The 25,443-nt window shown below is 40.4% G+C and overlaps 1 long non-coding RNA gene across 3 annotated transcripts in view; it reads left to right on the top strand.

The window, feature by feature from the left end:
- LOC115866093 (uncharacterized) overlaps positions 1–25,443 on the top strand; it is a 126,589-nt gene that overhangs the window by 55,885 nt on the left and 45,261 nt on the right. The gene's annotated exons all lie outside the window — the stretch shown is intronic.

A 25,443-nucleotide genomic window follows, 5' to 3' on the forward strand; every position in this document is an offset into this window, starting at 1 on the left:
ACAGAGGTTGAAGTTTGAGGCCCAACATGATTGAAGGCCCCTAATATTGTTGTTGAGACCCCAGACGACTCTACTATGAGTCTCAGAACAAACGATGAACAGATCAAGCCTAACAAAGCCTAGGACCCACCCTTGGGACATTTTCAGGTCAACTTGTGTTGGCTCTCTGCCTTCCAGAAAAGAATTAAATCCTCTGACCATTTAAGATTTATGTATGTATGTTATACTTTTTAAGAAGCTAAGTAATAAATTCTAAGAGAAAGAGAAAGAAAATGTCTAACTCATCTTCGCTGGACATCATACCTGTGATTCTTCAAATTAATGAACTCCTCTCGACCATGAAGGAAGACACTGTCAATGTGATAAAGATGGCAAAGTAGAAAGCTGGAAATTACCTAGGTCCAGGGGTGATATAGCAAATAGTTAAAACCCGTGTACACTACAGGCACCAACCAATCAGAATGTACACCAACTGTAAATCAAGTGGTATGCTTGAATTGGGGTTTTCTATCATTTATGAAATTATAGAACCAATGAATTAACTATTTGAGAAGAGTCCTATTATAATAGTTAAATGAGTAGGATCTGGAAAGCTTGGGTTTAAATTCTGGATCTTACACCTAATATTTGTGTAAACTTTAATAATAATTAAACTTTCCATGCCTCAGTTGCCCCATCTCAAGGTGGGGACACACCATGAGCTTTATATAAGGGAATAAATGAGTTAATACATGTTAAGAGCATAGCATAATACCTAGGACTTAGTCCTTCATGTTATTTCTTGAATAAATTATTATTAATATTATTCCTTATGGATTTTTGTTATGTGAAATAATAAACCCCTTCCTGTTTAGGCTTTTATTTGGATCTTCTGTTACTTGCCAAAATCATCCCAGTGCATTCATGTGGCATCCAGTAAAGACAAAAGTATGAGGAAATTGCTCATTAGCCTTAAGTGTTCATCCAGAAAGAACTCTTACCTTATGTAAGAATTCTCTCAACGTAGTTCTTTCCCTCCCATGAATCAACCTGAACACAGGTGTACTGCTGCTATGGTACAGATTTCTCCACATAGCTGCCACATTTCAACAACGATTCAAGTATGCTTTTCACATTATCTTATTTAAAACATTCCAAAGCCTTTGTTACCATTGTAGAGCAGTATGTGTACTTGAGAAGTATAGCAGCAGAGCTGTGAAACACACTTCCCTAGCCTAATACCTCTCATCTCTGGGATTCATGCCACCTTGTTTGGAGTTGCTTTCAGTTGCTGTCCATGGTTACCAATACCCATCCAAAAATTTCCTTTTCTAAGACTTGGTTCTAAATTGTCATAGTCTTTTTCTAAGTAATTTTACTTCTGAGACTCCTAAGGATAAGAGACTCCTAAGGATAAAATCCCAAGTTAATCAATCAAGCAAAAGCTGTGTTCAGGAAGGTGTTTATGGCAGGTTATTATAATAGTAAAAAATTGAAAATAAGCTAAAGTTTCAGTAATAAGAAAATATTTAAGTAAATGATTATATAGCTACTCAGTGGAACAATCCATTGTCATTAAAAGGATAACCATGAAGATATATATATAGCAACAAGGAAAATAGTTACGAGATAGTACATTTTATTTTTATTTATTTATTTATTTTTTGGTACGTGGGCCTCTCACTGTTGTGGCCTCTCCCGTTGTGGAGCACAGGCTCCAGACGCACAGGCTCAGTGGCCATGGCTCATGGGCCCAGCCGCTCCATGGCATGTGGGATCTTCCCGGACCGGGGCACGAACCCGTGTCCCCTGCATCGGCAGGCGGACTCTCAACCACTGTGCCACCAGGGAAGCCCCAACATAATACATTTTAAAAACAGGATGTAGAAATACAAAGGATCATAAGAGACTACTATGATCAGCTCTATGCCAATAAAATGGATAACCTAGAAGAAATGGACAAATTTGTAGAAAGGTACAATCTCCCAAGACTGAACCAGGAAGAAATAGAAAATGTGAACAGACCAGTTACCGGTACTGAAATTTCATCAGTAATTTAGAAACTCCCAACAAACAAAAGTCTAAGACTGGATAGCTTCACAGGTGAATTCTACCAAATATTTTTAAAAGAGTTAACACCTGTTTCTGAAATTATTTTAAAAAATTGCAGGCAGAGATACACTTCTGAACTCATTCTATGAGGCCACCATCACCCTGATACCAAAACCAGACAGAAATACCACAAAAAAAGAAAATTACAGGCCAATATATCACTGATGAACACAGACGCAAAAGTCCTCAACAAAATACTAACAAACTGAATCCAGCAACTGAATCCAACAATCAATTAAAAGGCTCATCCAGGAAAGGGAACCCACTTACACTGCTGGGAATGTAAATTGGTGCAGCCACTATGGAAAACAGTATGGAGGTTCCTCAAAAAACTAAAAATAGAATAACCATATGATCCAGCAATCCCACTCCTGGGCATATATCCAGACAAAACCATAATTCAAAAAGATAACATGCACCCCGATATTTACAACAGCACTATTTACAGTAGCCAAGACAGAAACAAATGTCCATCAACAGATGAATGGATAAAAAAGGAGATGTGGTACATATATACAATGGAATATTACTCTCAGCATTAAAAAGAATGAAATAATGCCATTTGCAGCAACATGGACAGACCTAGAGATTATCATACTAAGAGAAATAGACAAATACCATATGAAATCACTTATACGTGGAATCTAAAATATGGCACAAATGAACCTATCTACAAAACAGAAACAGACTCACAGACATAGAGAACAGACTTGTGGCTGCCAACTGGTTGGGGGGAGGGAGAGGGATGGACTGGGAGTTTGGGGTTGGTAGATGCAAGCTATTACATTTAAAATGGATAAACAACAAGGTCCTATTGTGTAGCACAGGGAACTATATTCAATATCCTGTGATAAACCATATGAAAAAGAATGTAAATATAACTGAATCACTTTGCTGTACAACAGAAATTAATACAAAATTATAAATCAACTGTATTGAATAAAATAAAAATTTTTAAAAGGCTCATACACCACAAAATTTAGATTTATCCCTGGGATGCAAGGATTTTTCAATATCTGCAAATCAAACAATGTGATATACCACATTAACAAATTGAAGAATAAAAAGCATATGATCATCTCAATTGATACAGAAAAGGCTTTTTGATAAAATTCAACACCCATTTATGATAAAAACTCTCCAGAAAGTGGGTATGGACAGAACCTACCTCAACATAATAAAGACCATATATGACAAACCCACAGCTAATATAATGGTGAAAAGCTGAAAGTATTTCCTCTAAGAGCAGGAACAAGACAAGGATGTCTGCTCTCATCACTTTTATTCAACATAGTTTTGGAAGTCCTAGCCACAGCAATCAGAAAAAAAGTAAAGGAATCCAAATTGGAAAGGAAGAAGTAAAACTTTCATTGTTTGCAGATGACATGATGCTATACATAGAAAATCCTAAAGACTCCACCAGAAAACTACTGGAGCTCATTAGTGAATTCGGTAAAGCTGCAGGATACAAAATTAATATACACAAATCTGTTGCATTTCTATACACTAACAAAAAAAGATCAGAGAAAGAAACAATCCCATTTACCATCGCATCAAAAAGAATAAAATTACCTAGGAATAAACTTACCAAAGGAGGCAAAAGACCTGTACTCCAAAAACCATAAGATGCTGATGAAAGAAATCAACAATGACACAGATGGAAAGATATATGGTGTTCTTGCATTGGAAGAATCAGTATTGTCAGAATGACTCTACTACTTAAGTCAATATACAGATTCAATGCAATCCCTATCAAATTATCAATGGAACTAGAACAAAAAATTTTAAATTTGTATGGAAACACAAAAGACCCTGAATAGCCAAAACGATCTTGCAAAAGAAGAATGGAGCTGGAGGAATCAGGCTGCCTGACCTCAGACTATACTATGAAGCTACAGTCATCAAAACAGTATGGTACTGGCACAAAAACAGACACATAGATCAATGGAACAGGATAGAAAACCCAGAAATAAACCCACGCACCTATGGTCAATTAACCTATGACAAAGGAGGCAAGAATATACAGTGGAGAAAAGACAGCCTCTTCAATAAGTGGTGCTGGGAAAACTGAACAGCTACATGTAAAAGATGAAACTAGAACATTCTTTAATACCATATACAAAAATAAACTCAAAATGGATTAAAGACCTAAATGTAAGACTGGATACTATACTCCTAGAGGAAAACACAGACAGACACTCTTTGACATAAATCACAGCAATATTTCTTTGGATCCCTCTCCTAGAGCAATGGAAACAAAAGCAAAAATAAACAAATGGGACCTAATTAAACTTAAAAGCTTTTGCACAGCAAAGGAAACCATAAACAAAACTAAAAGAAAACCTATGGAATGCAAGAAAATATTTGCAAACAATGTGACTGACAAGGGCTTCATTTCCAAAGTATACAAACAGCTTATATAGCTCAATATCAAAAAAACAAAACAACCCAATCAAAAAATGGGTAGAAAATCTAAGTAGACATTTCTCCAAGAAAGACATACAGATGGCCAACAGGCACATGAAAAGATGCTTAACATCACTAATTATCAGAGAAATACAAATCAAAACTACAATGATGTATCACCTCACACCAGTCAGAATGGCCGCCATCAGAAAGTCTACAAGCAATAAATGCTGGCGAGGGTGTGGAGAAAAGGGAACCCTCCTGCACTGTTGGTGGGAATGTAAATTGGTGCAGCCACTATGGAGAACAGTATAGAGATTCCTTAAAAAACTAAAAGTAGAGTTTACCATACAATCCAGCAATCCCACTCCTGGGCATATATCTGGAAAAGATGAAAACTCTAATTTGAAAAGATGCACACATCTTTTGTAAATAGTTCATAGCACTATTTACAAGAGCCAAGACATGGAAGCAACCTAAATGTCCATCAACAGATGAATGGATACAAAAAGATATATATACATCTATCTATCTATCTATAGATATGCAATGGAATATTACTCAACCATAAAAAAGAATGTGGCAACATGGATGGACCTAGAGATTATCATACTAAGTGAAGTCAGAGAAAGACAAAATGTCATATGGTATCACCTATATGTGGAATCTAAAAAACAAAAATGGTACAAATAAACTTATTTACAAAACAAATACCAAAGGGAAAGGGGCGAGGGATAAATTGGGAATCCTGGATTAACAGATACAAACTACTATATATAAAATAGACAACAAGGACCTACTGTATATCAGAGGGAACTATATTCAATGTATTGTAATAACCTATAATGGAAAAGAATCTGAAAAAGAATAAGTACATATGTGCATGTATAACTGAATCACTTTGCTGTACACCTGAATCATTGTAAATCAACTATACTTCAATAAATTAAAAAAAAGATCTAGTATGTAAACGTGTACAGCAAATGTCAGTATGTTTGCAAAAGCATGCATAGGAAAAGAAGTACACCAAAGTGCAAAGCATGGTGGTGTTAGGGCGACAGGAACTACAGGTTTTGGAGTTGTTGTTTATTTTCTCTGTATAACAAATTCTCTGTAATAGAATTATATTCATCCTATTAGTGGAAATTTTACAAATTAAATTAAAAATAAATAGGATGTTAACATATCATCCTGAAAATATGAAATTAAAAGCCAGAAAATTGAACAAAAGTTATGTGTAATCTGGGTATCTCATATAAATCTCTATCAGATGCCTAAATTCTATGCTATAATTAGCACCTTTTATTAATTTCAGTGGTACCCCATTTATACAGTCAGCTCAAATCTTTGGAATGTGGTCAGGAGACAGATAAAAGTAAAAAGGATTCTAGCAAGCAGTGAATGTCACTTAACTCACAGGCTCCTACTAAAAGCCAGTTAGATTCATTCTTGCCACAATTCTAACAAGTTAGAGTTTTAGGCCATAGCATGTGAGAAGCAGGAAATTGAAAAGTGGATGGTGACATCTGCCAGCCTGACAGTAAAGTCCAGAGGTAGAGAAAACCACCCCAAAGTGGACTAAAACGTTTTGAAAATGATTTAATATTAGGTGTCAAGCATAACTATATTCCAGCATTTTCTATGGCAGTTGGCTCTAATAATGACATTGGAGCCCTCAGTTGCAAGACACTTACCCTCTTTGGGGTGCTGTCTAGTCAGAGAAGCATGTGGAATACACATTTCAGAAAGAATTCCACTGAGTATGGTTTCTTATTAAAAAATATTTTTGGTACTTGTTTTGCCTTAAAACACACACAGATACACACAACTGCAAGGAATTGCTCAGTCTTCCATTATAGGCAATAAATGAGGAGTTAAACTTGAGCTTTTCTGGAAAAAAAAAAAAAAAGTGGCAACTTTTTATAGAAGCAATTCCCTCCTCAAATTTCTGTGGTTTTGCTCTGTTACTAATGAAACAGGATGAGAACATGTTTCAATTTCAAGGCTTTCAGGGTGTCCTTTGTCTCCTGTTCCATACCCTCCTCTACCCATGCCTGTTTGTTTTCCTCTATACTCCATCCCCCGACTTGCTTATCACAGGCCTGAGCTGCACTAGTCTGCAGGGAATTAAAATTGAGATATGTAAATGTCAGATTCTATTATAGCTAAAAAGAAACTCTTTCGCCAGGATCTCTGCAAGCACTGTAAGCCCTGGGAGCTGGGTTCCCCAGGATCGGGGCCACCTGCGGATTGCAGCAGTGCGGTCTGTTGGGAAAGTTTTAAGGTTGTTTGCTTTAATGGATTTGTTCCAAGTGAGGCGCATGTTTTTCAGAAACGAATGCCAAAGATAACAAGGACTGCAAAGGAGAGGGGAAAGGGAGACTTATCCAGAATATATGAGTGAACCCGGATAAGACTTTACTAAACAGCAGAATGTTCAAGGGCACTTGGCTCTCCACCTCATTTAGAATGACCCAGAAAGACTGAGGTTAAAAACAATGTACATAAGCACTTGGAAGACAGTGATTTGGGACCTGGAATGTGTTTAACATCTTCTTCATGTCAGTTGGGGCCTAGGTCACTGCAATATTCTGTTATTTAAGCTGTTTACAGCTATATTTGAGTGGTCTTTGTTGACAATTTTGTTCCCAAGTAATTTTCTAAAAACATTCTAATTACCGTTCCCTGTCATTAGCTACTGTAATTTGTTTTCAGGGCTGGTGGTCAGCACTGTAATTGCCTTTAGGAAGCTGAATGGGTTTGCATGATCATTTGGTGCACCTCCCTGTTAAACTAACTGCTGTTTCTTGAACCCACTTTAGATTTAAGAGTATGTCACTTACATCTTTAAAGAAGATAATGGAAGATGATTATTTTCTATTATCATTTAGCATTTGCACAGCACTTCCATTTCCAAAGGCATTACAGTCATTTATTAATTACCCAGCCCTATACCCTTGAGCTCTAAGTCATGTGGAGTCTCTCTGATTTCTAGATAAGCCACTGAGGCTGGCAAAGGGCAGATGCCTGGTGAGATGTTCCTCCCTTCCTGTTAGGATTCCCACCCTTTTTCCGGGCCACCCCACCCAACTGGGATCTGCACAGGCTGGCTTCATTGCTGTGTTTGAAGTTTTGTGTTTGATGTTCTCTGAATGTGTGTATAAAATACATTCCAAAGTCATATATAGATTACTTTGGGATTATTTGATGTTTGGGATTTTCCCTGTTACTATTCACTCCCATCCCTTCATTCCTCCCTCTATTAAAACTTGTATCGAGGTGCCCCTCTGTGTCAGGCAGTGAGCTAGGCTCTGGGGAGTGGGGCGCTTCAGTCTCACCATGCAAATCATTAAGACTGAAAATCCTGTTAGATGAGGTGTGGGATGGCATCTGAAGGAAATACTGTGGAAGAACCAGTGGAATTATTTCTTCTTGGGAGGGCAGGGGTGGTGTTTTTTGAGCTGGAAGTTGGGGGCTCCAGTTTTGTGTGTGTGCATTGGGTGGGAAGTGGGGAGGAAAGGGTGAAGAAGAGATGGAAAGAAATAGGATTATTCCAGGGAGAAAAAACCAACAGCATGGAAAATGGAAACTCGGGGAACAGTAAGTCACTTATTTGCCCTGATTAAAGGGTTTGATGTAAGGAATGATGGTAAATGAGGCTGGAAAAATGGTTTAGAGGAACATTCTGGGTGGTCTTGAATTGTCTGCTGATCAGGGTGAACTTCACCGTTAAGCAATATCTCCCCAGTTGGACTAAAAGCGATTGAAAGCAGCCAGAAATATAGGGAAAGTAATAGGTATAGTTGCATACACTGTATGGGAGAAAGTTACACAGGGAGACTAATTATATGGATGAAAACCCAAACAACCAAGAGAACCAAAGAAAGCCAAGAGAATAGAAGGAAAATTGATAACTAAGTAAGGGGTTAATTATACTAGAGAATATTGAAAGCAACAAGATTGAGGAGAGTTTTCTCATTTTCTATCAATAGATCTATCTTATCATAAACAACATGGGCTTCACTCAATCATTTATTTATTTGTAGGGGATTAAAGGGTTGACTACTCTGAGTTTCAGCTCTTATTTACTCATGGATTCCTCTTTTTCTCCTCCCTTCTGACTTTTGGTCTCAACCCTGTACTCTAATACCAGATTGGTGCCAACCACCATTTCATGCTAACTTCCACAGGAAGTCCAGTCATATCAGAGATACTGTGATGTGTGCAGTTTATGGAGACGTGCAGGATGTTGGGAGTGTGGGTCACATCACAACCTTTTATCATTTCCTTCTCCTCAGCATCACCCAGCTTATAAAGTACCCCCTCCGACTCAGGAAGCTCCCCTTCATGATAGGTGGCCCTTCCCACCTGCTCTCAGCCTGTCGACACTGAAGACCTGGCCTCTGATCCACAATCTTGGTTTATAAAGGTACAAACTCTAATAAAGTTGGAGCAGCTACGCTTTATTGAGCATCTACTATGTGCCAGGTCCCAAACTAAGAGCTTACCTGCCATTATCTCATCTGACTCTTCAACTCTATTATTAAGCTATGTTACAGACAAGGAAAGAGAAGCACAGAGAGGTTAAGTCACCTGTCCAAAGTAATCCCGATTTTAAGAGGCAGATATATCAGTCTTAACAAAAGTGTCATTAAAATTGTCTTCATTACTCCATGCTAAAGACACATTGTCCTAGGCATCCTCTGGAATAAAAATGAAATAGGCTACAGCAAAATTTTAAATACAGGAACCTCAGTTATTCAGAATGAAAACTCAGTGAGTGAAAAATCAGTATGAACATATAAGTTAAAGTCACTGACAATTAAAATGATGTTCCTTCAAATACCGAGTCTTTTAATACCTTGTGGTGAAAATCTTTCCAAAAGGTCCTGGGCACTTCTGTGTATTAGTTAATAGAACACAGTGAACTTAATCTGACTGCTTCTAGGAGGTTTGTTTTTGAGACACTGAAAGCATTTGTTTTTGCACTGAGCGTATCAGTGAGGCTACCAGATACCAGCAGTGGGTGCTCCTTACATGGGTTTTCACTAAATGCCACACTTCCCCCACATTATGGGCTGAATTTCATCCCCCTCCCAGCCAAATTCATATGTTGATGTTCTAACCTAATACCTTAAAATGTGAACTTATTTGGAGATAGGGTCTTTATAGAGGTAAGCAAGTTCAAATGAAGTCATTAGGATGGGTCCTAATCCAATATGGCTTGTGTCTTTATAAAGGGAGAAATTTGGACACAGAGCCCTTATAGAAGGAAGACATAGGGAGAAGACGGCCATCTATGAGCCAAGGAGAGGCTGGGAATAGATCCTTCCCTCACAGCCCTCAGAAGGAACCAACCCTGCTGACACCTTGATTTTAGACTTCCCAGCTTCCAAACATGTGAGACGATACATTTCTGTTATTTAAGCCACCCTGTCCGTGTACTCTGTTACAGCAGCCCTAGAAAAACTAAAATACCTACCCCACATCCCTAATACTATGATAGTTGGAATTCCCTCTCCTTTCCTCATGTTCACCCCATTGACTAAGAACCAACAGAACTGACAGCACTTTGATGAGCTATCACTTTTTGAACAAAGTACCGGACAGTGAGCTTGTCCTAAAAGAGTTTCCTTTGAATTGATCTGCTCACATGATTATGTAAGAACAAGTATTTGAATATTACTTTTCCTGAACTAAAAAGAAAAAGGAATGAGTTATCTGGGGTCCGTAACAACTTTCGAGTCTGACCCGCACTGCAGCAGGGGCTGATTCTAACACAGACAGACTCCTCTGTGAGATTACTGGAGAGTGCCAGTAGGATTCCGAATGGATCTTAAAACAAGTATATGCAGCTTCTTGCTTAAGACGTGTAAATAAAGTGACAGCCAAGTCAACAGCCCCTTGTCTATTCCTTTTTTTAAGTAATTTTCAAGACAAGCTCAAACATAACTCTCACAGTTGGTAACTAGAGGAGTTAATGACTCCAAGCTCAAAAGGAATGACTTTTTTGAATTATCCATTTGACAAAAGTCTCCCTAAGGCAAAACTTTTACCCCATGCCTGAGTCCCTTGTTGAAGGTAGCAATCGTGTATTAATTACGTGAAGCCAAATCCCAGGAAGCACTAACCCTTGCCTTGTCTTTTTAAGAATACTGAGTTCACATTAGGAGACAAGTAACTCTAAATTACCTAGAAGCTTCTTGTTATGTGAACTGAAGGTTTCCTGGTAAATATTTTCCACAAACTACCAAATTAAGGACCTTTCGTCTTAGTAGGACTGACGTGCTATGAAGGTAGTTTGTGCCCTACTTGAAAGGATCAGCGAGTTAGCAAAAACGTGTTCCTCTCCAATGCATTGCCTTCACTGGCTTGTTGCAAATATCAGAATTTCACCACAAATACATCAGTGTTAGAGTTAATCACGGCCTTTGCTTCTGCATCAAAATGTACCATGCCTAGAAGAAGTAACTTCTGGTTCTTACTGGAACCCACTCACATGGAGGGGGGCCCAGCAGAGACAGGTCAGAAGCCGCCCCCCCCCCCCCCGCCCCCAGGCCCTGCAGCATGAAGCTTAGTTTTGCAGGGATCAATGGGACAACTGGTAGCAGAAGACATGCTCCTGGCAGGGTACTGAAGGTCAAATCAGGGCTGGCGGCCTTTTTTGTAAATAAGTTGGGCTTTCAGATCTCCCTCCTATTGGGAGTCAAATAGTCATAGTTTGGTGGTACTACCTGGGTAAGAAGTCCATTATTGGATCGACAGGTAACATTTTAAGTTGCTTGCACGTTGGTAGGAATTAGGCTTTTTCTGTGTGATCAAATTGATGCTAGCCGGATGAGAGGACTGGCCCCCCAGAGGGGGCTGTGGTGGGCAGGGCTACCAAAAAGGATAAAAGAGGAAACTGGACACAACAGCCTCCAGAACTGTGAAAAAATAAATTTCTGTTGTTTAAACCGTCCATTTGTAGTGCTTGGTTACAGCAGCCCTAGCAAACTAATACATTTGCCTTGCTTTAGTCTCTTTATTTTTGTGAAGCTCTGTAAAAGATTGTAAGTGCCTTTCTCCAAATACTTTGCTTCTTTTTGTGGCGAGCTACAACTATAAATTCAGCCCACATCCATCCCTGTTGGATCATTCGAGGTCTATTAAAATCTATCTAAGTCTTGTTCTTGATGAGACACTTATCAAGTCTGCCATTGAAAACTTATACCTAGAGGAGATTCTGAGATAATCCTAAATGTAAAGAGAGTTCATGGAGCCAGAGATGATGATAACTTACTATCTGTCAGTGCTTACCATCCATCAGCACCTTCAATGCACAGACTCAATTCTTATGACAATTCTATGATTTGAATTTTGATGCAGACTAATGAATAGTTACTACTCTATCCCTCTTTACATGAGAAAGATGAAGCATAGAGAATATAGGGTGCTTTCTTAAGATCATACAACTAGTAACTAAATAAAAGGAATTTAAGTCTCAGCAATTAGATGCTAGAGCCTGAGCTTTTAATCACTCTGCTATTCTGCCAACACATTTCATTTTAGCGATGGAAAAACAAACTGAAGTTGGAACCCTACCTCACACCACATATAAAACTAGATTAAAGACCTAAATGTAAGAGCAAACTATAAAATTCCAAGAAGAAAACAAAGATATGTCTTTTTGATCTGTCATTAGACAAGGATTTCTTAGACATGATACCAAACGCACAAACAGAAAAAATTTTTAAACTCTTGCACTTCAAAGGACAGTATCAAGAAAGTTCAAAGACAATCCACAGAATAGGAAAAAATATTTGCAAATCGTATATCTGATAAAGGTCTAGTATCCAGAATATATAAAGAACTCTTAAAACTCAACAACAAAAAGACAAACAGCCCAATTAAAAAATAGGCAAAGGACCTGAATAGATATTTTCCCAGAGAAGATATACAATGGTCAACAGGTAAAGATGCTCAATATCATTAGTTATTAGGGAAATGGAAATCAAAACCGTGATGAGATACCACCTCACACCTTCTAGAATAGCTATAATTAAAAAAATTTAAAAGACAATAACAAGTATTAGGTATAATGTGGGGAAATTAGAACCTCTTACCTTACTGATAGGAAAGTAAAATGGTGCAGTTGCTATAGGAAACGGTATGGCAGTTCATCAAAAAGTTAAACTTAATGACCATACAACCCAGCCGTTTTACTCTTGTATATATGCAAGAGAACTGAAAACATACTTCCACACAAAAACATTTTCATGAGTGTTCATAGAAGTATTATCATAATAGTCAAAAATTGGAAACAAACCAAATGTTTATCAACTGACGAATATATTTAAAAAATGTGGTATACCCATACAATAGAATATTATGCAGCCATAAAAAGGAATTAATTACTCATACATTATACCACAGATGAACCTTGAAAACATTACACTACATGAAAAAAGTCAAACATGAAAGATCACATATTGTATGATTCCATTTATATGAAATGTCCAGAACAGGCAAATCTATAGAGACAGAAAATAGATTTGTGGTACCCCACTGTTCATTGCAGCACTGTTTACAATAGCCAAGACATGGAAGCTACCTAAATGTCCATCGACAGGAATGGATAAAGAAGAGGTGGTACATATATACAAGGGAATATTAGCCATAAAAAAGAATGAAATAATGCTATTTGCAGCAACGTGGATGGACCTAGGAATTATAATGCTAAGTGAAGTAAGTCAGACAGAGAAAGACAAATATCATGTGATATCACTCATATGTGGAATCTAATTTTAAAAAATGATACAAATGAACTTATTTGTAAAACAGAAACAGACTCACAGATTGCAAAAACAAATTTAGTTACCAAAGAGGAAACATGGCAGGGAGGGATAAATTAGGAGTTTGGGATTAGCATACACACACTACTATATATAAAATAGATAATCAACAAGGACTGACTATAAAGCACACGGAACTCAATATTCTGTGATAAACTATATGGGTAAAGAATCTGAAAAAGAATGAATATATGTACAACTGAATTACTTTGCTGTACACCTGAAACTAACACAACATTGTAAATCAACTATACTCCAATAAAATTTAAAAAATTAAAAGTTAAAAAAAGAGAAAATAGATTAGTGGTTGCCAGAGACTGAGTGAAGGCGGAATGGGGAGTGACCATTAATAGGCTAGGGTTTCTTTCTGGAACAGTGAGAATGTGGTGGTCGCACATCTTTGTGAGTATATTCAAAACTACTGAATTGTATGCTTTAAAAGAGTGAATTTAATGGTATGTGAATTAAATGTCCCTAAAAAAATGTAGGTCCCTTAGGGGCTTCCCTGGTGGCGCAGTGGTTGAGAGTCCGCCTGCCGATGCAGGGGACACGGGTTTGTGCCCCGGTCCGGGAGGATCCCACATGCCGCGGAGCGGCTGGGCCCGTGAGCCATGGCCGCTGAGCCTGCACATCCGGAGCCTGTGCTCCGCAACGGGAGAGGCCTGCGTACCGCAAAAAAAAAAAAAAAATGTAGATCCCTTAAATAAACTTTAGCCAAGATAAAAACAAAATAATTTCAGATGTGCTGTATTTGTTTATTAGGGAATGTCTTCGGGGGAAGAAAAGATCTGTCCCTTTCCATTAATATGTATGTACATTAAAAATAATTTTAAAGCTCCAAAGGGGACTTTCAAAACGACTTAAATAGCTGTCGCACATACTGATAATATAGTTATGTGGAAATAGTTGGAAAACTAAGCTGTTTTGTGGAAAAAGGAAATTTCAGCTTTGCTTTGAACTAAAACTTCCTCCAGATAATCGAGAACTAAAACTAACCAGATTTAACATACATTTTTAAAAATTCAGTACATTCAAATAAGATTTATAGATATTGAAAATGTAGAATTTTGGGTTTGGACTCTGCCAATGATAAAAGACCTTGGGCAAGTTGTCTAATCTCTTTGAACAGGAGTTTTCCCATTTGTGAAATAGGCAAAATAATATCTGCTGTGCAGGGATTTGCCAACATTCAACGAAATAACAAATTCACAGTACCTGATGCGTATTTCATTTCACGGTGGCTGTGTTGATGATGGTGATGAGGAGGAGGGATGCAAGGATCCCAAATGAGCTAAGTTCCTGCAGACCCAACAATCCCCAGCACAGGGCTAGCCAAGAAGTAGGTCCTAAACAAACACATGTGAGTTGATCAGTTATTTCCTACTGGAAACCACACAAATTAAAAACATTTGTCCTCTGATTTGTCATCTCTTTTCAAGGGACCTCCTACCCCTAGGCTTTAGCATATACTCTTTAACTAGCAAATGCACCCTCCCCACTCATTAATACTGGCTCAGGGCAAGCTACGCTACGAGATTATTTTCTTTTGATTATATTTTCCCCATCTAAGAATGTTTACTCGTTCTGTATTATGCCAAACCGCATCATCTGGAAGAAGGTACTACAACTCCAGTTGGAAAGACCCAATTGGGTTTCAGCCATTGCTGGGAACGTTGTAGTCCTTACTTAAAATCATTACTATTTTAACTGGCCAAGCGCCCTTTGTTCTCAGATTAATAATCTCTCTGCATCATGCCTGAAGCCTTGAAGTTATTTTCACTTTTACGCTAAATTTCACCAGATTCTTTCTGAAAGAAAAGCACACCCTCATTTTCAGAGCTCAAAACTCTTCTGAGTTTTTCTAGTCACCTTATTTCAGAGGCCTAAGCTTTTGAAAAGAGATCTCACTGCATTGGTTTGAGTTCTCTTTGGCCCATCCACTGAGCCAGCTATTTTCACTGGCAGATGGAAACAATATTTGGTTACTGTTCATTTATTTGTTTCAGAGAAACTTCGTCATACCCCAGTTTAAACCATACATATTAACATTAGTCTAGAAACAATGCAATATTATGGGACCAAATCAGTTTCAGACCATCGCACTGGAATATTACAATAGACTGAATTATATACGACAGGTTCAAGCTAATATGGCCCCCTCCCCAAATTACTAAAAAGTCTAAAAGTAAAAACAAGCTGATGTCAAAGCGTAAAAGAGAAGTGTTGTTTCTTCAATAAGGTGTTTAATCAAATGTAAAATTTCGAAACTATTCAGCTAATTCTCAAGTGTTCCATGGTAATTAACCGGGCTACTGAAAACCTAAAGTATTCCAAAACCTTTGCTTTTGCCTCCTCCAAGATAAAATTTGAATCCATTCTTGGTAACAAGGAAAATAATGTGTTGGTTTCCATGCCTTTCTTTTCCCCTGTCACCCTCTCACCTCCAAGTTCTGAAATAGCCCAAAGTCCGAGATATGTTAATGTCCAACCCAAGGGCAAGTTAACTGATGGTTTGTGAAATTTGCCTCTGAAAATCTGAAGCCGACTGCAATTCCAGGATGATTTCCGAGGAAGAGACAGTCTACTCGATCGGTTCGGGAGGCTCCAGTTAACCCTGTCACCATGGGACCCACCCTGGGCCCATCAGCCCAGTCCTGGCCCTGGGAGGAGGCATTTGTGGGAGGGAAAGAAATTGCCCTTGGATGTTAACTCCTCTCCCCAGCTTCCTCTCAACAGCGTATTATTGATTTATTGTCTGTATATTTGTCTAAACCCTAAAGCTATTTATCTTTTCACCGGGATAACAAGTTCTGTATGTATTCAATCTACTACTATTTTCTATTTCCCTTAAACTAGCTCCTTTAAGCTTCAAAAAGATTCTGAGATTTGGGGAACAAGTTCTTACACAGATTTTCTCCACCTCTCATGATTTTATGGATTTTCATCAGTTCCCCTCAGCTTTAGTCTCTTACCGCCAATACTTTCATCCCAGCAGGCATCAAGAAAGAGGTGGGAGAGAAGACAGTAAACTATGGGGGTGGGGGGAGAATGGAATAAAAGACACAGGATGGGGGAGCTGGAGAAAGATGAAGGCTTGAAGGGTTGGCCATTGCACTAGAAAAGGCTTCTGGTAAAATAACAGTGATACCTTGGAAGAAAGTGTTTCACATTCATTTATTTAGCCATTTCAAGTGGTATGTACTTGACAGGAAGAAAGAGATACAGGTTAGACCTATTGCTACACATGCCAATAGGATTAAAAACAGTCTTGCTTTACTTTCTGCATCACATATATTGAAACCTCACGGACAAAAACAAATCCCATATTGTAGGGTTCCATTTACGTGAAATGTCCAGAATGGGTAGATCCATGGAGACAGAAGGAAGATGAGTAGTTGCCAGGGGGCTGGAGTGAGGGAGGGAGTCGAGGGGGAGGTGGTGGTGGTGACTGCTTAATGGGGGTGGGGTTTCCTCTTGGGGTGATGAAGATGCTTAGGAACTGGACAGAGGTGATGACTGCACAACATGGCGAATGTATGAAACACCACTGAACTGTATACTTTAAAATAGTTAATTCTATATTATGTGAGTTTTCACTCAACTTATAATCCAGTCTCATTATGTATACTATATATGCATATAAATATGTATACGTTGCATCCAATTTAACAAATATGAGTGTCAATGATATGCTAACCACTTTGCAGCTACTGGGGATTCATCAACGAAAAAGATACAGCTCTTACGGGAGTTTTTAATAAATTAACCATGAAATCACCCTGCAGTGTGAGAAGTACTGTAACAGGGAAAGCACAGACAGCTGTGGGAGGGACGGTTCACAGAGACTTAGAGGGTCATGGAAGGCTTCCTACAAAAGTAACATTTAAATGGAATTAAAAGGTGCTATTCATTCCACAAACGTGTACTAGAAGGTATTAGTCACTGATACAGGCCCTAGGGACACAGCCGTGAACAAAATGAAGTCCCACCCTCATAGACCTTACATCCTTGTAGGAGAGACAAAGGATACAAGTACGTATACAAGTATAAGTGATGAATGCCATGGAGAAGAATAATACAGGTAAGGGGGTAGAGAGGTGTATGTGGGGAGCAAAGGTCCAAGTGCAGCTTTAGACAGTTGGGTCAAGGACTCCCCCACTAGTAAGCTGATATTTGAGCAGAAACCCAAAGTTAATAAGGGTGGAAGTCGGGCTGCTGTCTAGGGAAACAGCAGTCCAGGCAAGTCACAGCAAGTGCAGAGACTCAGATGCAGAAGAATTCTAGGTGGGCTTAAGGAAAAACAAGGAGGACGGTAGGTCTGGAACACAGTGAGTAAGAGGAAGAGGGGCAGGAAATGCAACTGGGAGCATCACTGTGGCCTCTCACCCATAAGACACTGGCTTGACTCTAAGATGGGAGGACTCTGGATGATCCGAAGTAGAGCAGCAATTTAAAAAGGGCTCCTCTAGCTGCTGTGCTGAGAAAGCAGATGAAAGGGCACAAGAGGGGAAGCAGGAAGATGAGTTAGGAAGCTGTTGCGTTTAACCAGGCGAGAGACAAGGCGGGGCTTGGGCCAGATACAGACGTAGGGGCAGCAGGAAATGACTTGATCCTGGATTGATGTTCTTTGAAGGTGGAACCAACACTTTTGTGATGGATTAGATGTGGGTAATGAGGGATGGGATGATACCAAGGTTTTGGCCTGATCGTGGGGAAGAGTGGAGTTGACATTTGCTGAGATGCGGAAGCCTGCAGGAAGAACAGGTTTGCTGGATGGGAATCAGGGGTCAAGGTTCTGAACGTGTGAGGTTTGAGATGCCCAAGAGACATCCCAGTTGCGATCCTGAAATAAGAAGCAGGAGTTCAGGTAAAATTCTGGATTAGAGGACATAGCAAGTTGGGAGACATCAGCAAACAGATGGTATTTAAACCCTGAAACCGAATGAGATCACCTAGGGGTGAGTTACCCAATGTTTGAAAGTCAAGTAAGCAACAGCCAGCCCTGAGTCTTATGCTGAGCAGATCATTTATGTGGGGAGGGAAACGTGTTACAGAGCTTGGAGACTCAGCAAGCATTTACACGCCAGATCCAGCTTTCACCAGACATCTCAAAATGGTTCAGGAAAGAGTCAACACATGTGTACAGACAGGAAAGGTGGCATATCTCCAAAGACAGATAGGAGCTGATTTAAGCAGGAGAGACTGGACAGTCATGGACCACAGCTTGCTGCTGCCCTGCCTGCTCTGCTCTACAGATTTCAGGGACGTTGTGTTCTTAACAGGAACTGTATCCCAGTTCAAGAAAACTAGAAGCCCGGGACGGATTGCCTCTGAGTTTATCCCATCTTGTTTTGTTTCATTTTATTATTTTGAATGAACACTTGTGTTTCCAGTAATTGGAGAAACTTTTCAAAATATATAGCATGAGGTCTTTTAACCACCAAGATCATTTCTTTTTTACTCTATTCATCTAGCAGAAAGGTAAGGAATAGACCAACTTTTGCTGTCAGAGGGACTGGTTGTTACTCAGGGCTCCATCTTCAGAGAGACCTAGGTATCAGTGGCCCCAAATGCCCACTCCGTCCTCTAGCTGGCCTAAGTGCTAGAAGACCCTTAGGACAGGAATCCCCGCCTAACATGTACCTAGTGATCAAACATCATTTGCAACACTACGCTAGTGCACGTTACCGAACCAAATTCATTTGCCCGACTTGCAGCAAGCCAGACCCTGAGCGCTGAGGTTTGCAGCAGAGAAAGGGTTTGCTCATGAGGCAGCTGAACTAGGAGACGGGAGAACACGTCTCCAATCCGCCTCACCAAGGCGAGGGGCTTGGGGTATTTGTGGGTGGAGAGTATAAGGTGTTTGGAGGTACAGAAAAAAGTGAGGGAATCGCTGCTCTACACAGGCCTGTCTGGATCACGCGCTTTTTCATGGGTTGCATGTTCAGGAAATGGCGGCGTTAGCATGTCTGAGGGTGGAGTTTGTGAGCCTCTGACGTCACAAGGTTACTGAGCGGACACTTGTGCATGCCAGTTGTCGGGTTGGTGGTCCCAGCCAGTCTTAATTGGCTCAGATTTGAACTGCACAGCAGCTGACTCTAAGTTCCTGAAAAACAACTTAATCAACCATTACCACAGCGGTCCATACGTCAGAAGCGTTATCTATAGGGGGCTGTTAAAGGAGTCTTGTGATGTATATTGCCTAAGCCATGTGAAGCTAGGAGGGTATGCAATTTGCAAGAACAATTAGTCAGTGAAGGCAGGTTACAGGATAGTCTTTATTAATTAATTAAGCTATAGTTTAAGGGATCTGATGATTGCCCTCAGTTTCACAGATAGAAATTATACTACCTGTTCTCATTTAGATTTCAAGTGAAGAGTTCTTTATGGTAACCCTGCAGGTCGTTGTTGGTTGGTCTGTCATATTAATTTTTCTTTGGCTGTCACTCACCCAGAAGTCCCCATTATTTTATTTATTTATTTATTTATTTATTTGCAGTACGCAGGCCTCTCACTGTTGTGGCCTCTCCTGTTGCGGAGCACAGGCTCCGGATGCGCAGGCTCAGCGGCCATGGCTCATGGGCCCAGCCGCTCCGCGGCATGTGGGATCTTCCCGGACCGGGGCACGAACCCGTGTCCCCTGCATCAGCAGGCGGACTCTCAACCACTGCGCCACCAGGGAAGCCCAGAATTCCCCATTATTGACCCAGAACTTCCACATTTACTGGTTACCTTATTAAAGTTAGACTCTGCATTTCATAATCTACAGTGGTAACACTTTTGTTCAGCGTGCTGACACGCTGAACCTGACCAAAACTGCTTGGACCGGGATCCCTATAAGAACCGCTGATTGCATTTATTCCTTTCCTGGGGCAAAAAGCTTCCATTTCCTTTAAGACAATATCCTTCACAGCAAAACCAGATCTGTTTCCTAGCAAAGCTACCAAAACCCCTGACTACTATTGCCAGTTGCCAGTGGACACTCATAACATAATCTGCCCTGACAGAGCCAACCATACAAAGAGAGGGGTTGGGTGGCTGCTGCCTGGTAGGATTTCAGGACAGGGGAGAGGCTCCCATGCAGAACTCCCTCCCAGGCCACCTGAGCCCTGCTACCTGAAACTCTACCACGAGTGAATCATTCCTTTACAGAACACATTGCCTTTTGGAAAACATTCTTCAAAGAGGTATTGTACTTAAGTCAGTTGGTGGTTAAGAGGGTGGTGGGGGGGGATTACAAAGAGGGGCAAAGAGGAAGAGAGTTGAAATGAAGGTGGTAACATACAACTTTGTGTGAGGAGAGCCTTATTAAGGATTGTATTGCAACACTGGTGTAAACAGGGTAGGTAACGATTATGAGAGAATGATTCCAGTATGGCTCAAACCCACAGGCTCATGCCTAATGTGGTCTTATTATCTATTATGTATTTGTAGGAAAGCTTAATAAATAAATGAAGGTTCAACCTGATTTGTAATTGGCCTACCAATTCAATATACATTATAGGTTTTCATTAAGACAGTGATTCTCAGCTGTAGGCAGTTTTGCCCTATCCTCCCAGGGGTTACTGGCAATATCTGGAGACATTTTTGGTTGTCACAAGTAGGGGATGGGAGCGGGTGTTACTGGCATTGAATGGGTAGAGGCCAGGGATGCTTCTAAACATCCTTCAAGGCCCATGAAAGCCTCTTCCGGAAAAGAATGATCTAACCTAAAATATCAATTGTGCTGCAGTTGAAAAACCCTGCTTTAGGCTTATAGGTGAGTAGCCAGGATTGTAGAAATGACAGAACTGTCATGTAGTAATTTCTAGTTACATCTTGCACAGGAACAGGAAAGCATGGCTATAGAGTACAAAGGCAAAAAGAGGCTCTGAATGTTGTTCATCTTCAGAAATTCATCGTTACATCCAGCCCCACAGTCTGCTATTTGGAGAGTTGGTTTTTGGCCTCTACATTTAATCTATTCATCACCATCTCAGAAGCCAGAAGGAGAAGGTTAGGAATCTTAGCCAATTCATTTTAAGAAGCTCTGGGCCTCTGTTTCAGTGATACCTCTAATCAGTAAGCTCTATGGGAGGAAATTTCCTATAAATAACTTAATTGACAGACCTTGATGAGGGCAAGAATGCCTTAGTTCCCAGCTTCTAACTGTTCCAGCCAAATTCATGGCAGACAGATGCCATGAGAAGTCATCTTCTTCTCTAGCCCCTTCTGTATTTCCTTCCCTCTGATGAGAGTAATTCCCTCCCACCGCCCCTCCAGCACAGTGTGCACTCTTTAGCCCTCACCCATTCACCTTCTTCTCCATCCCACCCCCTCCTTTCCCAAGAGCAAGACCAGGTGACTAAGAGCTGGCACAGAAGGAGCTGCCATCACTTACTTCCCGTTCCCGATCAATGCACTTTAATAGCAACTCATCCACAGCAACCACGACCTCATAGGGTACTTGTGGAATAAAAGGATTTCTCCATTCCACCTTCTACTTTGGCAAAGCCGCTCTAGACTTTAAAAGCAGCAGAGAAATCTTGAGAGAGGGCAAACCAAATTTGAAAATTTCACTAAGCCCACTGCTTTGTCTGAAGGTAAGTCTGATTTGGTCTTGAAAACTCGTTTGGGGAAGAGGAGAGGTGTCATGATCAGTGTATGCACAGAAGAGACCAGCAGTGAACCTCTGCTACCTGACACCCCCTGACTTAGGGAAGACCTACCAACTTGGCCAACCTGGGAGTAGAAGTTTTTCTCAATCCTTCCTGAACAATCCATGCCCTTAAAAGAACAGCCTCTGCTAGCTATCTGCTCCCTGCAAGCTTTCTTCTGGTGTCGGACAATCAATCAATCAACCTTAGCGCCAAGGTTTCTAAAACACATTTTTAATATCTTCTTGCACGTATTACTGGAACCTACATTGCTATCGGATGACTCTTTTTCTTTTAATGCCAGCAGTGCCCTGATGTAGCCCATGGAGCCCTCCTTTAACCCTCCTATATTCTGACTCTGATTGTTTAGTTTCTGATAATACGTGTCCCTGGAATGCCCCTCTTGGCTAATGGAAGCATCCCTGTACTGCAGTCGCAATCCCTCTTTAGGAGACTCTGGTTTGAACCCGATTGGAACCTGACTGGTATCTGCAGGATAAAAGAGAAATGTTGCTGAGTAGTCAAGAGAATTTGTCCAGACCTCCAGCCACAGGGAGAAAAGGAAGGAGGGTGGGAAGGAACCAAACTAATCTTCATTCTTCCAGCAGAGATACAGAGGCTGGGAAACATCTCATCCATAACAACCACATCACGGCTCACTCCCTCTTATGCTCCTTTCCGTAAGGCACTTAAAGAAGAAGAAAAAATTAAGTCCCTCTTTTCCCCTTGCCTTTATTCTTTTAGCCAAGTTGTGACAAGCCACTGATTTCTACCCTATAAATTATTTAAAATTCCACCTTCACATTGGGATTGGAAAATCAATCTCCCTGATTAAAAAGTGACCAGCTTCACATTTCTAAATGTCTCTTTAATCTTTTAATTATGTCTGGTTACAGACAGCATGAGTCTCAAAGAAGCAGAGAAATGCACTCTGTGCTAACTCAACTCAAAAGATCTATACGTCCATCAGCCTTTTTACTTAACCATGTGGCAGTGTTACCGTCGCATAGGACTGCTTGGAGAAACACTGCCTAGAGACGAGTATCTTAATATACTCTGATTTCAATGTCATGTGTGAAGTTTTGTTGTTTTTAATTTCCCCAACTAAATTAAATATTATAGCATCTAACTGGAGACTCTGTAGATGCAAACGCTAGTTTTAATACAAAGCACTGAGGCATATGAATTCATGCACAGACCTGAGAATTCACCCCAAATCCACCATCGTAAATAGGGCAAGCCAAAGCAACCCAGCTAAATGTATACATTTTTAAATTGACTCCGGTGCCAAGACTGTTGGAAGAAGAATTACAATCACTTCAACCACCCAATTCTTCATGAAAAACTACTCCTCACTAGTGAGCTAGATGAAAAACAGTCTCCAGCAGGCTTTTAAATGTAAGCAACAGATGATGGAGTGCGAAACAAGGGGAGAGGGATCCAGGTAAGCCTTACAGGGATTCTTGGAGACGTCATTTATTATGTGTGTTGTTTGAAAATGCGGTGAAGTCTGCGATAATGCGGCCCAAGAAACCAAAGCATTTCAAAGCCCCAAACACAGACATGCAGCCAGCTATTCTTAACTCGACATCCCAAGGACCATCGGCAGAAATCCCTGCTGACTAATAAGCTGACTTAGACACCATAAACCACTGTTTTAAAGTATTCTTGCCATATGAATTGCACTGTAAATTTCACAGCCCCTTCTCCACGTGTCTAACAGAGAAAAGGCACATTTAGCGTTCTGAGGTCCAGTCTAATCAGAGAGCAGAATGGAGGCTCCAGGGAGACACTTCAGAATGGAAACGGACGATTCCAATTCCCTCAGTTGTAAGTCTGGGCCTGGTTGGGATGTTTGTGCATATGAAACACAGGGGAATCTGAAGCACCACAAGAGATGGTTGCAGGCAAGAGGAGAGATTCACTGGGAAGGTTCTGTGGCCGTGAACCACTTTGATGGTCTAACCTGCCTTTGGCCTAGCAAGTTCAGTGGGCTTTCTCCATCTCATCTAGGCGGGGAAGTGACAGCATCCACTGGAGATGATGTGTTCTGGGGTCTTACCACCATGTGCTTGTGATGAGTCTGTATAACTCTTGAACTTAAAGGACAACCTCCGTATCTATCCTTGTGTTTCAAGGACCACACCTGAAATCTCTTGGAAATAATGAAAACTTGTATTCTCCAAGACTATTCTGAAAAAGATGATTTAGGTTATGTTTCCTATAATATTGCACAAAATTCTTCTAATCTCAAGTCCCAGATGCCTCAAAAACCCAACCTTGAGCTAATTTAGACACTCCTGTTGAGTTGACATGGCACTGTCATGGCCTAATGATTTCCTTTATACAATCAACTTTTTTTTTTTTTTGCGGTACGCAGGCGTCTCACTGTTGTGGCCTCTCCCGTTGCGGAGCACAGGCTCCGGACGCGCAGGCTCAGCAGCCATGGCTCACGGGCCCAGCCGCTCCGCGGCATGTGGGATCTTCCCGGACCGGGGCACGAACCCGTGTCCCCTGCATCGGCAGGCGGACTCTCAACCACTGTGCCACCAGGGAAGCCCCTATACAATCATCTTTTTAAAAATGTTGTGTATTTATGTCCTTATGACTTTAATTTTCCTGGTCTGAAGCCCTATAATCATCTCTGGAGAACACACTGGATCTGCTCCTTCCCATGGGATTGGAAGGATCTTCATCTCAAAGCACTGCCCTTCTGACCTAACCTGAGTTAAATATAAAGGCCAGAACAGTGAAGCAAGACAAATCATCGAACACTCATTAGGCATCTACAGAGGCCAAGTGATAGAGATAAATGTACATAGAGATAACCACATAGACATACATTTAAATCTACAGGTATAGCTGGAGAGAGAGAGTTTAAAATCAAGTGAAACATACTAAAATAACTAACTAAATACAAAGTAGAATAAAATAAACTCCAAAAGAGAGGAATACTGATTTGTGCAAACAGGTAATAAATTTCCTTTTAGGTGTATTGATTGTGAATTTCCTAAGAGGTGGAGATGAGTGTGTAGGTTAGCAGTCATTATCATAAAAGTCATAATTAGAGCCCTGGAAGTAAATGAGATTCCCCTGGGGAAAGAAATGAAAGAGACATGATCAGCAATAATATCGGCGAATCAAAAAGCATAAGCTCAAAGAAGTCCTCGTAAAAGAGTTTAATCTAAAAAGGTGTTTCACGGAGTCAGATGTTGCAGAGTTCAAGGAAACACTAACACCATAGGCCGCTGGCTCGTAGATCCCTTCGGAGCAAGGCGTATGCCGAGCACAGTGGGAAAGGAATGGGGAAGGCATGGTTTCGGCACACGAAGGACTTCTAACAATAACTGGGAGGACAAAGCTGACCCAAAGGATGGTACTAAAACTCAGAGCTAAATTGCGTGATGCCAATTATAGAAGGTGGGAGGTTCTACGATGGTCCAAGATGCCGGCTTCCAAGGAGCCCTAGACCCCAC

Source organism: Globicephala melas, chromosome 11 (genome assembly GCF_963455315.2).
Source record: "Globicephala melas chromosome 11, mGloMel1.2, whole genome shotgun sequence".
Lineage (NCBI taxonomy): Eukaryota > Metazoa > Chordata > Mammalia > Artiodactyla > Delphinidae > Globicephala > Globicephala melas.